General features: G+C 50.9%; 1 pseudogene; it reads left to right on the top strand.

The window, feature by feature from the left end:
* The window catches only part of LOC147091331 (uncharacterized), a 132,923-nt pseudogene extending 124,601 nt beyond the window's left edge, over nucleotides 1-8,322 (top strand).
* The last annotated feature ends 7,195 nt before the right edge of the window (nucleotides 8,323-15,517 follow it).

Here is a 15,517-nt window from a genome sequence, read left to right as displayed (position 1 = left end):
TGCGATGAGGAGAAGGAGGGGAATAGGATGAGGAGACTGAGGGCATTGTGATGAGTAGACTGAGGGGAGTGGGATGAGGAGACTGCGGGGAGTGGGATGAGGAGACTGACGGGAGCAGGATGAGGATACTGAGGGGAGTGGGATGAGGAGACTGAGGGGAGTGGGATGAGGAGACTGAGGGGAGTGTGATGAGGAGACTGAGGGGAGTGTGATGAGGAGACTGACAGGAGTGGGATGAGGAGACTGAGTGGAGTGTGAGGAGGAGACTGAGGGGAGTGGGATGTGGAGACTGAGGGAAGCTAATGAGGAGACTGAGGGGAGTTGATGAGGAGACTGAGTGGAGTTGATGAAGAGAGTGAGGGGAGTGGGATGAGGAAACTGAGGGGAGTTGGATGAGGAGACTGAGGGGAATGTGATGAGGAGACTGAGGGGAGTGGGATGAGGAGACTGAGGGGAGTGCGATGAGGAGACTGTGGGGAGTGTGATGATGAGACTGAGGGGATTGGGATGAGGAGACTGAGGTGAGTGGGATGAGGAGACTGAGGGGAGTGGGATGAGGAGGCTGAGGGGAGTGGGATGAGGAGACTGAGGGGAGTGGGATGAGGAGACTGAGGGGAGTGGGATGAGGAGACTGAGGGGAGTGGGATGAGGAGACTGATGGGAGTGGGATGAGGAGACTGAGGGGAGTGGGATGAGGAGACTGAGGGAAGCAAATGAGGAGACTGAGCGGAGTTCATGAGGAGACTGAGGGGAGTGGGATGAGGAGACTGAGGGGTGTGGGAAGAGGAGACTGAGGGGAGTGGGATGAGGAGACTGAGGGATGCAAATGAGGAGACTGAGGGGAGTTCATGAGGAGACTGAGGGGTGTGGGATGAGGTGACTGAGGGGAGTGGGATGAGGAGTCTGAGGGAAGCTAATGAGGAGACTGAGGCGAGTTCATGAGGAGACATCGGGAAGTGTGATGTGGAGACTGAGGGGAGTGGGATGAGGAGACTGAGGTGAATGTGATGAAGAGACTGAGGGGAGTGGGATGAGGTGACTGAGGGGAGTTGATGAGGAGACTGAGGGGAGTGGGATGAGGTGACTGAGGAGAGTGAGATGAGGAGACTAAGGGGAGTGTGATGAGGTGACTGAGGGGAGTTGGTGACGAGACTGAGGGGAGTGTGATAAGGTGACTGAGGGGAGTTGATGAGGAGACTGAGGGGAGTGGGATGAGGAGACTAAGGGGAGTGGGATGAGGAGGCTGAGGGGAGTGGGATGAGGAGACTGAGGGGAGTGGGATGAGGAGATTAAGTTGAGTGGGATGAGGAGACTGCGGGGAGTGGGATGAGGAGACTGAGGGGAGTGGGATGAGGAGACTGAGTGGAGTAGGATGAGCAGACTGATCGGAGTAGGATGAGGGGACTGAGAGGAGTGGGATGAGGAGACTGACGAGAGTGGGATGAGGAGACTGAGGGGAGTGGGATGAGGAGACTGCGGGGAGTGGGATGAGGAGACTGGGATGAGTGAAATGAGGAGACTGAGGGGAGTGGGATGAGGGTACTGAGGGGAGTGGAATAAGGAGACTGAGAGGAGTGGCATGAGGAGACTGAGGGGAGAGGGATGAGGAGACTGAGGAGAGTGGGATGAGGAGACAGAGGGGAGTGGGATGAGGAGACTGAGGGGAGTGGGATGATGAGACTGAGGTGAGTAGGATGAGGGGACTGAGGGGAGTTGGATGAGGAGACTGAGGGGAGTGGGATAAGGAGACTGATGGGATTGGGGTGAGGAGACTGCGGGGAGTGGGATGAGGAGACTGGGACAGGTGAAATGAGGAGATTGAGGGGAGTGGGATGAGTAGACTGAGGGGAGTGGGATGAGGAGACTGGGAGGAGTGCGATGAGGAGAATGAGGGAAGTGGGATGAGGAGAATGATGGGATTGGGGTGAAGAGACTGAGTGGAGTGGGAGGAGGAGACTGAGGGGAGTGGGATGAGGAGACTGATTGGAGTGGGATGAAGAGACTGAGGGGAGTGGGATGAGTAGACTGAGTGGAGTGGGATGAGGAGACTGGGAGGAGTGCGATGAGGAGAATGAGGGAAGTGGGATGAGGAGAATGATGGGATTGGGGTGAGGAGACTGAGGGGAGTGGGAGGAGGAGACTGAGGGGAGTGGGATGAGGAGACTGAGGGGAGTGGGATGAGGAGACGGAGGGGAGTGTGATGAAGAGACTGAGGGGTGTGGGATGAGGAGACTGAGGGGAGTGGGATGAGGAGACTGAGGGGAGTAGGATGAGGAGACTGAGGGGAGTAGGATGAGGAGACTGAGGGGTGTGGGATGAGGAGACTGAGGGGAGTGGGATGAGGAGACTGAGGGGAGTAGGATGAGGAGACTGAGGGGAGTAGGATGAGGAGACTGAAGGGAGGGGGATGTGGAGACTGAGGTGAGTGGGAGGAGGAGACTTAGGGAAGTGGGATGTTGAGACTGAGGGGAGTGGGATGAGGAGACTGAGGGGAGTGTGATGAGGAGACTGAGGGGAGTGGGATGAGGAGACGGAGGGGTGTGGGATGAGGAGAATGAGGGGAGTGTGATGAGGAGACTGGGAGGAGAGAAATGTGGAGACTGAAGGAAATTGGATGAGACTGAGGGGAGTGAAATGACGAGACTGAGGGGAGAGGAATGAGGAGACTGAGAGGAGTGGCATGAGGAGACTGGGAGGAGTGGGGCGAGGAGACTGAGGGGAGTGGGATGAGGAGACTGAGGAGAGTGGGATGAGGAGACTGAGGGGAGTGGAATGAGGAGACTGGGAGGAGTGCGATGAGGAGAATGAGGGAAGTGGGATGAGGAGAATGATGGGATTGGGGTGAGGAGACTGAGGGGAGTGGGATGAGGAGATGGAGGGGAGTGTGATGAAGAGACAGAAGGGAGTGGAATGAGGAGACTGAGGGGAGTATGATGAGGGGACTGAGGGCAGAGGGATGAGGAGACTTTGCGGAGTGGGATGAGGAGACTGAGGGGAGTGGGATGTAGTGACTGAGGGGAATGGTCTTCAGTGACTGAGGAAAGTGGGATGCAGTGACTGAGGGGAGTGGGATGCAGTGACTGAGGGGAGTGGGATGCAGTGACTGAGGGGAATGGTCTACAGTGACTGAGGGGAGTGGGATGCAGTGATTGAGGGGAGTGGGATGTCGTGACTTAGTGGAGTGGGATGCAGTGACTGAGGGGAGTGGGATGCAGTGACTGAGGGGAGTGAGATGCAGTGACTGAGGGGAGTCGATGCAGTGACTGAGGGGAGTGGGATGCAGTGACTGAGGGGAGTGGGATGCAGTGACTGAGGGGAGTGGGTTGCAGTGACTGAGGGGAGTGAGATGCAGTGACTGAGCGGTGTGGGATGCAGTGAGTGAGGGGAGTGAGATGCAGTGACTGAGGGGAGTGGGATGCAGTGACTGAGCGGAGTGTGATGCAGTGACTGAGCGGAGTGTGATGCAGTGACTGAGGGGAGTGTGATGCAGTGACTGAGGGGAGTGGGTTGCAGTGACTGAGGGGAGTGTGATGCAGTGACTGAGCGGAGTGGGATGCAGTGACTGAGGGGAGTGTGATGCAGTGACTGAGGGGAGTGTGATGCAGTGACTGAGGGGAGTGTGATGCAGTGACTGAGGGGAGTGGATGTAGTGACTGAGGGGATTGGGATATAGTGACTGAGGTGTGTGGGATGCGGAGACTGAGGGGAGTGGGATGCAGTGAGTGAGGGCAGTGGGATGCTGTGACTTTGGGGAGTGGGATGTAGTGAGTGAGGGGAGTGGGATGCAGTGAGTGACGGCAGTGGGATGCTGTGACTTTGGGGAGTGGGATGCAGTGAGTGAGGGCAGTGGGATGCTGTGACTTTGGGGAGTGGGATGCAGTGAGTGAGGGGAGTGGGATGCAGTGAGTGAGGGGAGTGGGATGCAGTGAGTGAGGGCAGTGGGATGCTGTGACTTTGGGGAGTGGGATGCAGTGAGTGAGGGCAGTGGGATGCTGTGACTGTGGGGAGTGGGATGCGGTGACTGAAGGGAGTGGGATATGGTGACTGAAGGGAGTGGAATGCAGTGACTGAGGGGAGTGGGAGAAGGGTTGTGAGGGGAGTGGGATGCAGTGACAGAGGGGAGTGGGATCCAGTGACTTAATGGCATGGGATTGGAGGATTTCTGTTTTTATGTAGACTTGTCTCTGTCATGCTTCGTACTCTAGTACCAGCCTGATGACCTGTTCTGGTGTTCTCCTCTCTGCAGTATCTTCATTCTCTCTTCCTTTATTGCAGATCCCGAGACCTCCCCAACTGAGAAACCTGAGGAAAAATCCACTCGCGAATCTGCTGACCTTTCACCCACAGTTCCAGTGGGGTCTGCAACCTCAGGTATCTGCCTTGTGTCTTCCATTCCAAACAGACGCTTCACCCAATGAAACTGCTGAAATCCTCTGTTCCTCAGATTCATCCAGTCTCTTACTGGGGGTCCTGGTTTGAGGAGACTGATGGGTATTGGAAGGGGAGACTAAAGGGGTTTGGATGCAGTGACTGAGGGGTGTGAGTTGCAGTGTCAGTGGGGGAATAGGATGCCCAGGCTGAAGGGGTGGAATGAGGCATGGGAGGGAAGTGTTCTGAGAAGACTGAGGGGATTTGGTTGAGCAGACTGCTTGGAGTGGGATGAGGATTCCAAGGCCAGTTGGATGAGGAAAATGAGGAGCATGGGATGAGGAATTCGATAGGAGTTGGATGTGGTAACTGAGCATTGTGCGAAGGGCGTGTTGGCATCACATCCGGCGAGGGAACAAAAGCGAGAATGTGTGAGAAACAGAGAGAGAGAGTGACCTACAGAGCGAGAGAGAATGAAGGCAGAGGGCGAATATACAAAGAGAGTAGAATGGAAACAAGAGGGCTGATATAAAACGTGAATAAAAGAGTGGGAAAGGAAAGAGCTAATCAACAACCGAGGAAGGAGAGCATGAAATAGAGGGGAGCAAGAGTTCTAAATTTATCCTGTGACCTGTGCTGAACTCTCAGCGTGTTTAACGTTTTGAAGTTTTGACTGCTGTTTTTAGATATGCAGTACCAGCAGATTAATGTGCAGATCACTTCGATGACTAAACTCGATGAAGAAACGGTGAAGAGAATTGCCGTGGAGAGGGTGAGAGACTGCACTGCACTGAGAGCAAACACAGGGCGACACCAGATCCTCCTTCTCGCTGTCTGAATTCACTGATGGGCATCAACACATCAGACATGTATCCAGCTCCACTTGCCCCTCTTGATGTCATCCTGTCACCCATACTACCTCATTGATGGAGCTGTGGTAAAGAGCAGCTCGAGGGGCTGAATGGGCTCACCCTGTTCCTGTGTAATAGACTCGAGGGGAAAACTGGCCTCCTTCTGTTCCTGTGTAGCAGGCTGAGGAAGGGCTGAATGGCCTCCTCCTGTTCCTGGGTAACAGGCTATGGAAGATAAGAATGGCCTCCTCCTGTGCCTGGGTAACAGGCTCTAGGGGCTGGATGGCCTCGTCCTGTACCAGTGTAACAGGCTCGAGGGGCTGAATGGCCTCCTCCTGTTGCTCTGTAGCATGCAAGAGGGCTTCTGAATGGGCCTCCTCCTGTTCTTGTGTAATAGGCTCGAAGGGCAAACTGGCCTCCACCTGTTCCTGTGTAGCAGGCTGTGGAAGGGTTGAATAGCCTCCTCCTCTGCCTGGGTTACAAGCTCGTGGGGCGGGATGGCCTCCTCCTGTTCCTGTGTAACAGGCTCGAGGGGCTGAATGGCCCCCTCCTGTTCCTGTGTAGCAGGCTCTAGGGGCTGGATGGTCCCCTCCTGTTCCTGGGTAAAAGGCTCGAGGGGCTGAAGGCATTTTCCTGTTCCTGTGTAACAGGCTCGAGGGGCTGAATGGGTCTCCTCCTGTTCCTGGGTAACAGACTCGAGGGGCTGAATGGCTTCTTCCTGTTCCTGTGTAACAGGCTCGCGGGGCTGAAGGGCCTCCTCCTGTTCCTGTGTAGCAGGCTCGAGGGGCTGAATGGCCTCCTCCTGTTCTTGTGTAATAGGCTCGAGGGGCAAACTTGCCTCCACCTGTTCCTGTGTAGCAGGCTGTGGAAGGGCTTAATGGCCTCCTCCTGTGCCTGGGTTGCAGGGTCGAGGGGCGGGATGGCCTCCTCCTGTTCCTGCGTAGCAGGCTCTAGTGGCTGGATGGTCCCCTCCTGTTCCTGGGTAACAGGCTCGGGGGGCTGAAAGGCCTTTTCCTGCTCCTGTGGAACAGGCTCGAGGAGCTGAATGGTTTCCTCCTATTCCAGGGTAACAGGCTCGAGGGGCTGAATGGCCTCCTCCTGTTCCTATGTAACAGGCTTGAGGAGCTGCATGTGCCTCCTTTTGTTCCTGTGTAACAGACTCGAGGGTATGAATGGCCTCCTCCTGTTCCTGTGTAACAGCCTTGAGGGGTTGAATGGCCTCCTCCTGTTCCTGTGTAACAGGCTCGACGAATTGAATGGCCTCTTCCTGTTCCTGTGTAACAGGCTCGAGGGGCTGGATGGGCCTTCTCCTGTCCTGGGTGACAGGCTCAAGGGGCAGAATGGCCACCACCTGTTCCTGTGTAATAGGATCGAGGGGCTGAATGGCCTCCTCCTGTTCCTTTGTAACTGGCTCAAGGAGCTGAATGGCCTCCTCCTGTTCCTGTGTAGCAGGTTAGAAGTGTTGAATGGCCTCCTCCTGTTCCTGTGTTACCGGCTCAAGGAGCTGAATGGCCTCCTTCTGTTTCTGTGTAACAGGCTCGAGGGGTTGAATGGCCTCCTCCTTTTCCTGTCTAACAGGCTTGAGGGGCTGAATGGCCTCCTCCTGTTGCTGTGTAACAGGCTCGAGGGGTTCAATGGCCTCCTCCTGTTCCTGTCTAACAGGCTCGAGGTTTTGAATGGCCTCCTCCTGTTCCTGTGTAACAGGCTCTAGGGGCTGGATGGCCTCCTCATGTTCCTGTGTAACAGGCTCGAGGGGCTGAATGGCCCCCTCCTGTTCCGGTGTAACAGGCTCCAGGGGCTGGATGGCCTCCTCCTGTTCCTGTGTAACAGGCTCGAGGGGCAGAATGGCCTCCTCTTGTTCCTGTGTAACAGGCTCGAGGGGATGAATGGGCCTCCTCCCGTTCCTGTGTAGCAGGCTCGAGGAGCTGAATGGCCTCCTCCTGTTTGTGTATAACAGGTTGAGGGGCTGAATGGGCCTCTTCCTGTTCCTGTGTAACAGGCTCGAGGAGCTGAATGGCCACCTCCTGTTCCTGGGTAACAGGCTCGAGCGTCAGAATGGGCCTACTCCTGTTCCTGTGTAACAGGCTCGAGAGGCTGAATGGGCCTCCACCTGTTCCTTTGTAACAGACTCGAGGAGCTGAATGGCCTCTTCCTGCTCCTGTTCCTGTGTAACAGGCTCGAGGTGCTGAATGGGCCTCCACCTGTTCCTTTGTAACAGACTCGAGGAGCTGAATGGCCTCTTCCTGCTCCTGTTCCTGTGTAACAGGCTCGAGGTGCTGAATGGGCCTCCTCCTGTTCCTGTGTAACAGGCTCGAGGTGCTGAATGGGCCTCCTCCTGTTCGTGTGTAACAGGCTTGAGGGGCGGAATGGCTTGCTGAGGTTAGGATCAATTTGCTGTGTCGCTCATTTTCTGTTTCTGTCCCTCCCCCTCTGTCTCTTTCTCTCTCTCTGCATGTCGCTGTTTCTCTCCCATCCTATTTCTCATTGTCTCTCTCTCTCTCTCCGTCTCTCACTCTCTCTGTCTGTCTCTCTCTCTCTGTTTCTTACATACTCTCTCTTTCACTCTCTATTTGTCTCTGTCTTTCTCGCTTTCACTCTATCTCTGTCTCTATCTTTCTCTCACTATCTCTCTCTTTCTCTGTCTCTATCTTTCTGTCTTTTTCTCTCTGTCACTGTCTCTCTCTTTCTATCTTTATCTCTGTCTCTGTCTTTCTCTCTCACACACTGTCTTTCTCTGTCTCTCTCTCTCTGTTTCTAACACACTCTTTCTCTCCCTCTCAATCTGTCTCTGTCTTTCTCCCTCTGTCACTGTCTCTCTGTGTCTATCTCTCTGTCTCTGACATTCTCTCTCATACACTGTCTGTCTCTGTCTATCTTTCTCTGTCACTGTTTCTCTCTCTATCTGTCTCATACACTGTCAATCTCTTTCTGCCTCTCTCTATCTTTCTCTCTGTCTATCTCGGTTCCCTCCCCATCCTTGCTGCAACACTCGTCCTTTTTCCTGTCTGTGATGCAGGTGAAGCTGATGTTGAAGGATCAATGTGCGAACGAGGAGTTCGATTTGAGTGCGGATGACCTTGAGTGCTCAGTTGTGGAAGAATGAAGGTGACCGACCATGTCAGCGAGCGCCCCTGATCTCGTCTCCGTGTGTTTCACAGCCTCGCTCGATTATGGCTCTTCCTCACCTTCACCTTGTTTAACCCAAGGAAACTGTCTGCAAAGGGTTAATCTCCAACTAGACGTGCGCTGTTCTTATATCGCGATTGATTCCTCTTCATACTGCAGGGGTGTGGGAGCTTGTAGCATTTGCTACGCTAAATACCATCCCATGTTTAAGTAGTGACCACTGGACTGCTGAACCGAGACTGACTGGACAGCTCTGGCCCAGATCAGGAGGAAGTGATCTCCTGCTTAATGAGGGAATTTCATTAAAGACCTATCATTGTGTAGAGGTTCCTAAGCTTCAGGGAGCTGAAAGCACTGATAACAGGCGCAGGAGCAACAGATAGTCCAGTTAAACAGAGAACCTCTGGGTAGATATCATCTTTTTAATTGGGGATTCAGTAGAGTGGGGGAAATATTTGGATCTGGACTTTACAGAATCATACATTGACTGATAAGTAAAGTTTTTATTTTGTAGATTAGCAATTATGTGTGATAAAGGCTAAATGCTTGATAAGACATCGATCTAAATAAGTTATACCGCGCCCATGAGCCCAGTGGAAAAAGTAAGGAAACCAGCTTTATTAACTGAAGTTACTGATAAGGGGCGTGTCCTGTGAAATGCTACTTATACATAGTTTTATTCCTGAGGAAGTGGAAAGCGAGATGTTACTATCTTGACTCTCGTCAATCAATGGAAGTGTTGTAAAAGTATCGATTGGTCATCATTCTGTAGTTTAAAGGTGGAAAACTGCACACATGAGCCAGACATGGTCAGAGCTGTGTCGCTTCCATTGATGGACATTTGGACAAGGAAACCTGTAGCTCAGAAAGGTATGAATAAAGTGGCAGACGTTAATGAGGATTTGGATTGCAATGGTTTGAAGGGCCTGGATACTGAGCTCAGAACTGTAATGCATTTGATTCCCTGGCCATCGGGTGTGTTTGTAAGCCTGATCTTTTTTTGTATGTTTAAGTGCTATTGCATGATCTGTGTGCTCAATAAATCTATGAACGCTTAACCTGAACGTTTCAAGAAGCTTATTGAATTTGGAGAAACGGTTTGATCAACTATTCATGAGACACCTGTGTTTTTCCAGTAAGAATCACTCGCTGTTAAATGATTAACAAAGGCTGAGATCAGACGAGATGCTATAGTAACTGGTGGGGCTGTCCCGCATTCCCAGCACCTAGTGCTGCTCCATTATATTCTGCTCAGTGTGGACACCTTGGCCAATCCATTTCACTCAAGGGTCTACATAGGAACATAGAATCAGGATTAGGTGGTTCAGCCCATCGTGTATTTTCCCACATTCAATGAGATCATGGCTTATCTGTAACTTAACTCCATTTAACCGCCTTGGTTCCCTATCCCTTAATAACCTTACCCAACACAACGCTCTGTATTGAAACTTGCAATTGGCCTCCAGCCTCAACAGTTTTTGGCGGTAGGGAGCTCCTCTACCTTTAGTGTGAATAAGTGCTCCCTGACATCGCCCCTGAACGACCTAGCTCTCATTTTTGAGGTTATTCCCATTTGATCTGGACTCCCTTCACCAGAGGAAATTGTTTATCTCTATATACCCTATCAACTCCTTTAATCATCTTAAACACCTCAATTAGATCAGCCCATAATCTTCTACAAATGAGGGAATACAAGTCTAGGCTGTACAACCTCTCCTCATAATTTAACCCGTTAATCCCCGGTATCATTCTGGTGAATCGGCGCTGCACGATCTCCAAGGTCAATATATCATTCCTGAGGTATGGTGCCCAGAACTGAACACAGTTACTCCAGATGGGTTCTGACCAGAGCTTCATACAACTGTAGCATTAACTTCCAGCCCTCTGTATTCCAGCCCCCTTTGAGATAAAGGCCAATATTCCATTAGCCTTGTAATTATTTTACCATAAAATGAATCTGGGGTATTGTTATTTCAGCGAGCAGTAGATCAATCTATGGAACAGGTCCCCAGGGAAATGCTGGAAGCCAATATTGTTTGTCCGTGTATAATAAGACACAGACTGCAGGAGAACGGTACAACAGGTGTTTACTCAACATGGCTCACAGTGGAACTGATATGTACAGGTTACTACTCAGGGCTATATACAGGTGTGGTCACTGCTGGTACTGCAGTATACATGAGCTGAAAAAGATAGTTCCCCACTTAAAGGTATATACATTACAATTCCTCCCCTTTTTGATTAACAGTTCCATAACACTCATTTAACAATTAAATATCAAACTAATTACAATTAACACTTTTAACATGCAACATTAGCTGAAAATAGTCTATTTATATATTCAGTCTTTGGGGAGGCTTCCTGATCCTTTCTGGATAGCGCCTTTCCCGAGTGTCTTGCTCTTGGTGCGGAGGCGATTCTGGCCCCCTGTCGCCGGTTGGTTCATCAGCTTCTGATGCTACTGTTTCTACGTAGATGCGAACTGTACGTCGGGTTCATCACCAGGTACGTATGGGCGAGGCATGGGGTTGACTTGTTCCTGTGACTCTAGGATCTGGTCAGCATGGCGTCTCACGATGCTCTCCCCAACGTCCACTGCGTACATTAGTGGGCCCTGCCATGTGCATATCGTTCCTGGCTGCCATTTTTCTGTTCGGTAGTCGCGGGCCAAGACTGGTTGCCCTACATTGAAGTTCCTTGTTGGCTTCTCATGGATGTGCTGGAATTGCTTACTCTCAACATCTCTTCGTACGTTTGGTCTGAGCAAATCCAGGTGAGATCTTAACCTTCGGTTAAAGAACATCATGGCTGGGGCCTGGTTGGTGACTGCATGTGTCGCATTCCGGTAGGTGAAAAGGAAATTGTCCACCTTGTGCTGCAGCGGAATGTTGTCATTGTACATAGCATTTATTGCCTTCTTAAAGGTTTGTACGAACCTCTCGGCCAATCCATTTGTGGCTGGATGATACGGGGCGGATGTGTAATGCCTTACCCCATTCATTTTCAAGAACCTCCGGAACTCTTCGGACACAAACTGTGGTCCGTTGTCGGAGCAAATCTGTTCTGGCAAGCAATTCCTGGCAAAAGTGGTCCGTAGGACTGCAATAGTTTTCTCCGTGGTGGTGGAGGACATTTTGATGACCTCAGGCCATTTCGAGTGTGCATCCACGGCGATTAAAAACATTGAGTCCATGAATAGACCAGCAAAATCAATATGCACCCGTTGCCATGGAGATGAGGGCCACTCCCATGGGTGTAGAGGGGCCTGTGGTGGTGCATTTTGGGCTCTCTGGCATCCTGAGCAGCTCTTGGTCAGGTCCTCGATTTGTTTATCGATTCCCGGCCACCACACATAAGCCCTGGCTAGGCTTTTCATTTTTACCCCTCCCAGATGACCCTCATGAAGCTCATTGAGCACTCTATCCCTTAACTTGGGTGGAATTACCACTCGGGATCCACACATCAATGTCCCCCGGCACACTGACAGCTGTTCTCTCCTTGTCGAGAATGCTGGCAACAGTGAGTCGCCATGTGCTGGCCATCCCTTCACCGTCAAATCATATACCCGAGACAGTGTCGGGTCATATCGGGTTTCCTTTTCAATACAAGCGTTAGTTACCGGTAGGTATTCAACTATAGTCGAATGGAATATTTCGACAGGATCCACTGCTGGTGCTTCCTCCGTGGTAAGCAGTGGCAGGTGAGATAGCCCATCAACATTTCCATGCTGTTTCATGCCCATATATTCAATCTCATAGTGGTGCGCCCCTAGAAAATGTGACCATCTTTGTAGTCATTGTGCAGTCATCACCGGGACGCCCTTCTTCGGATTAAAAATGGAGACAAGAGGCTGGTGATCAGTCAGCAAGGTGAATTTCTGCCCGTGCAGATAGATATTGAACTTTTTCACTCCCCACACAAGGCTGAGGGCCTTCCTGTCAATCTGGGCGTAGTTATGCTCGGCTGAGGTTAGTGATCGTGATGCAAAGGCTATTGGCCTCTCTGAGCCGTCCGAGAATTTGTGCGACAGCACCGCTCCAATGCCGTAGGGTGACGCATCACATGCCAACCGAATTGGTAATGCTGGTTTGTAATGGGCCAATACCTCTTTCGATGTGATTAGTGTTATGCTCCTCTGGAAAGCTAGTCTACATTCGTCACTCCACTTCCATGGCACCCCAGTTTGCAGTAGGGTGTTCAGTGGGTGTAGTATTGTACGCAAATTTGGCAAGAACTTATGGTAGTAGTTTACCAGCCCGAGGAACGACCTCAGTTGTGACACATTTTCCGGTGCTGGTGTCTTGACTACTGCCTCAATCTTCTCTGGGGACTTATGTAACCTCTGTTTATCGATAACGTGGCCACAATACGAGATATGTTTTCTAAAAAATTCGCATTTGGGGCGGTTAGCTTGGAGCCCATATTCCTGCAATCTAGAGAGCACATGCTCCAGGTTGGCAAGGTGATCACTGTCATTTTCGCCCGTGACCAGGATGTCGTCCAAATAACACTGGGTCCCTGGGATCCCTTGCAGGACTTGTTCCATTGCCCTCTGTCAAATAGCCGGAGCTGATGCTACCCCGAATACCAGCTGGTTGTATTGGTAGAGACCTTTATGGGTGTTGATTGTGAGGTATTTTTTTGATGCTTCTTCTACCTCCATTTGCAGATACGCCTGGGCCAGATCAATCTTAGTGAAGCATTTCCCTCCAGATAGCGAGGCGAACATATCTTCAATCCGCGGAAGTGGATATTGTACGGTGTGAAGGACCAGGTTTACTGGTACCTTAAAGTCCCCACAGATGCGAACCTTCCTTGGTTCCCCAGGCGTGCTGCTCAACGAATTTTTCATCACAGGGACGATGGGTGTAGCCCACTCACTCCAGTCTACCTTGGACAGTACCCCTGAACGTTCCAGACTCTCCAGCTCTGCTTCGACGGCTGGGCGGATCGCATAAGGTACCGGTCTGGCCTTAAAAAGTTTGGGCTTGCTTTTTCTTCAACTTTTATCATCGCTGTCATGCCTTTTAGTGTTCCGAGTCCTTGCTGGAACACGTCTTTCACGTCAGTTAGGATCTTTGACAGTCGCCCAGGTGTGACGTCGTCATCCTTTTTTCAGCCACATTCAGTGCCTGTATGGAATGCCAATCCAGTTGTATTTTCCGGATCCATTCACGTCCCAGTAATGGTGGTCCTCCATCTTGCAATACATACAGGTCTAGTTTTGGTGTTTCCTTACCGTTATATATAATGGTCACCCTTATCTTTCCTTTGGGGTAGACTTTTTTGCCCCGTGTACGTCTTCAAAATAATTTTTGTGTCTCTCATGGGTATGTGTGAGAATAGCCACTCGTAGTCCGTCGGTTTATGGCTGTTAGGGCTGATCCTGTGTCCAATTCCATCTTTACCTGGACTCCTGCTATCTTGAAAGTGGCCCAAATGGTTCGGTGATCCTCCATTGTGATCACATTATGTAGATTCAGACAACTCAGTTCCCTGCTTTCGGAGTCGTTATCACTCTTTTATTCATCTGAACTCTTCTCCGTCATCTTATGTACCTTCTTGTACTTTTCTTTGATAGGTTTCTTATTGATGGTTTTCTTTCCCGACCTGCAGACTCGTGCTATGTGTCCTACTTTTCCACACTGTCTGCACACTTTGTCTTTGAACCAGCAATCATTCTGGTCGTGTGTTGTTCTGCCGCAGCGATAGCACTTCTCTGTTCCATATGACATTTCGTTTGTGCCATATTCTTGCTGTCTCTGTTGTATCTCTGCAGCGCCCCGTGCTGCTGCTTCATATGATGCCACAATGCTGAAAGCCTTTTCCAGCGTAAGGTCGTTTTCAGATAAAAGCCGTTTCTGGGTTCCTTCACTTTGAAGCCCACACACAAACTTGTCTCTTAAGGTATCTGACAGTCCCGCTCCAAACTGGCAGTGTTTCGATAGTTTGCGCAGTTCTGTTAAATAATCAGCATTGCTTTCATCGTTATGCTGGTTCCGTTTGTGAAACTTGAATGTTTCTGCTATCAGCAGCGGTGTGGGGTTTAAATGTTCCTTTAGTATCGTTACTGATGTGCCTTCAATAACCACAAAACTAGAAGTTATAGACTTTAACAAGTTGGCTTTTAATCACTAAGATCAGAGCTAACATCTCAACAAACTGACTGGCGCACAGGAATGAGTCAGAGAAGTCAGGGAAGAGGAAGTGAAACTATACACCGTGTGGGGGAGGGTAATATACATGAGTGCAAAACGAATACAGGCAAGACAAACACATTTCATTACATTCACCCCTTCTTTAGATTTACTCCATCGGGGTGATGTTTCTTAAAAGTTGGTATAAGTGAGTCTGTCAGGAGGTTTTGCAGTTCTCAGTGATCGGCGCAAAGCCGGTTGGGGTGCCTCTAGGGGAGTGGGTTCTGGTTCCTCCACTGTCCGGGCCTCCGCAGTGTGTTCCAGGTTATCTGCAGTGTCCTCCAGGTTAAAGTTGGGTATTGATACCTGTGGGCGTCCTGTCTCTTTTTGGTGTAGGTCTTCCTCGGGCAGTCTCTCATCGTTCTCTCCGCTCCCCGAGGGAGCGAGGTCTTTTATGGAAACAGTGTCCTCTCGCCCGTCAGAGTATTCGATATAGGCGTACTGAGGGTTTGCATGGAGGAGCTGTACCTTTTCCACAAGGGGGTCTGTTTTATGGCCTCTCACGTGCTTCCGCAATAGTACTGTCCCCGGAGACATCAGCCACGCGGGTAGAGATATGCCCGAGGTGGATTTCCGGGGGAAAACGAACATCTTTTCGTGAGGGGTAGCGTTAGTGGCTGTACATAACAGAGACCTTATGGAGTGGAGCACGTCTGGGAGGACTTCCTGTCAGCGGGAGGTCGGAAGGCCTTTTGACTTTAAGGCTAACGTGACAGCCTTCCAAACAGTAGCATTCTCCCTTTCCACTTGCCCATTACCCCGGGGGTTGTAGCTAGTGGTTCTGCTAGTGGCTATCCCCTTTGAGAGCAAGAACTGGTGCAGTTCGTCACTCATGAATGACGTCCCCCTATCACTGTGTATGTAGTTCAGCATGCCAAACATGCAGAATAGATTGCAGAGACACTTGATGACCGTGGCACTGGTCATGTCTGGACAGGGAATGGCGAAGGGGAAGCGGGAATATTCATCGATGAT

The sequence above is a fragment of the Somniosus microcephalus genome, unplaced genomic scaffold (assembly GCF_052327205.1).
Source record: "Somniosus microcephalus isolate GS21.2 unplaced genomic scaffold, FLI_Smic_1.0 unresolved_chr3, whole genome shotgun sequence".
NCBI classification, from domain to species: Eukaryota; Metazoa; Chordata; class Chondrichthyes; order Squaliformes; family Somniosidae; genus Somniosus; species Somniosus microcephalus.
The sequence above is the reverse complement of the archived record's forward strand: the minus strand, read 5'-3'. Positions and strand labels throughout refer to the sequence as shown.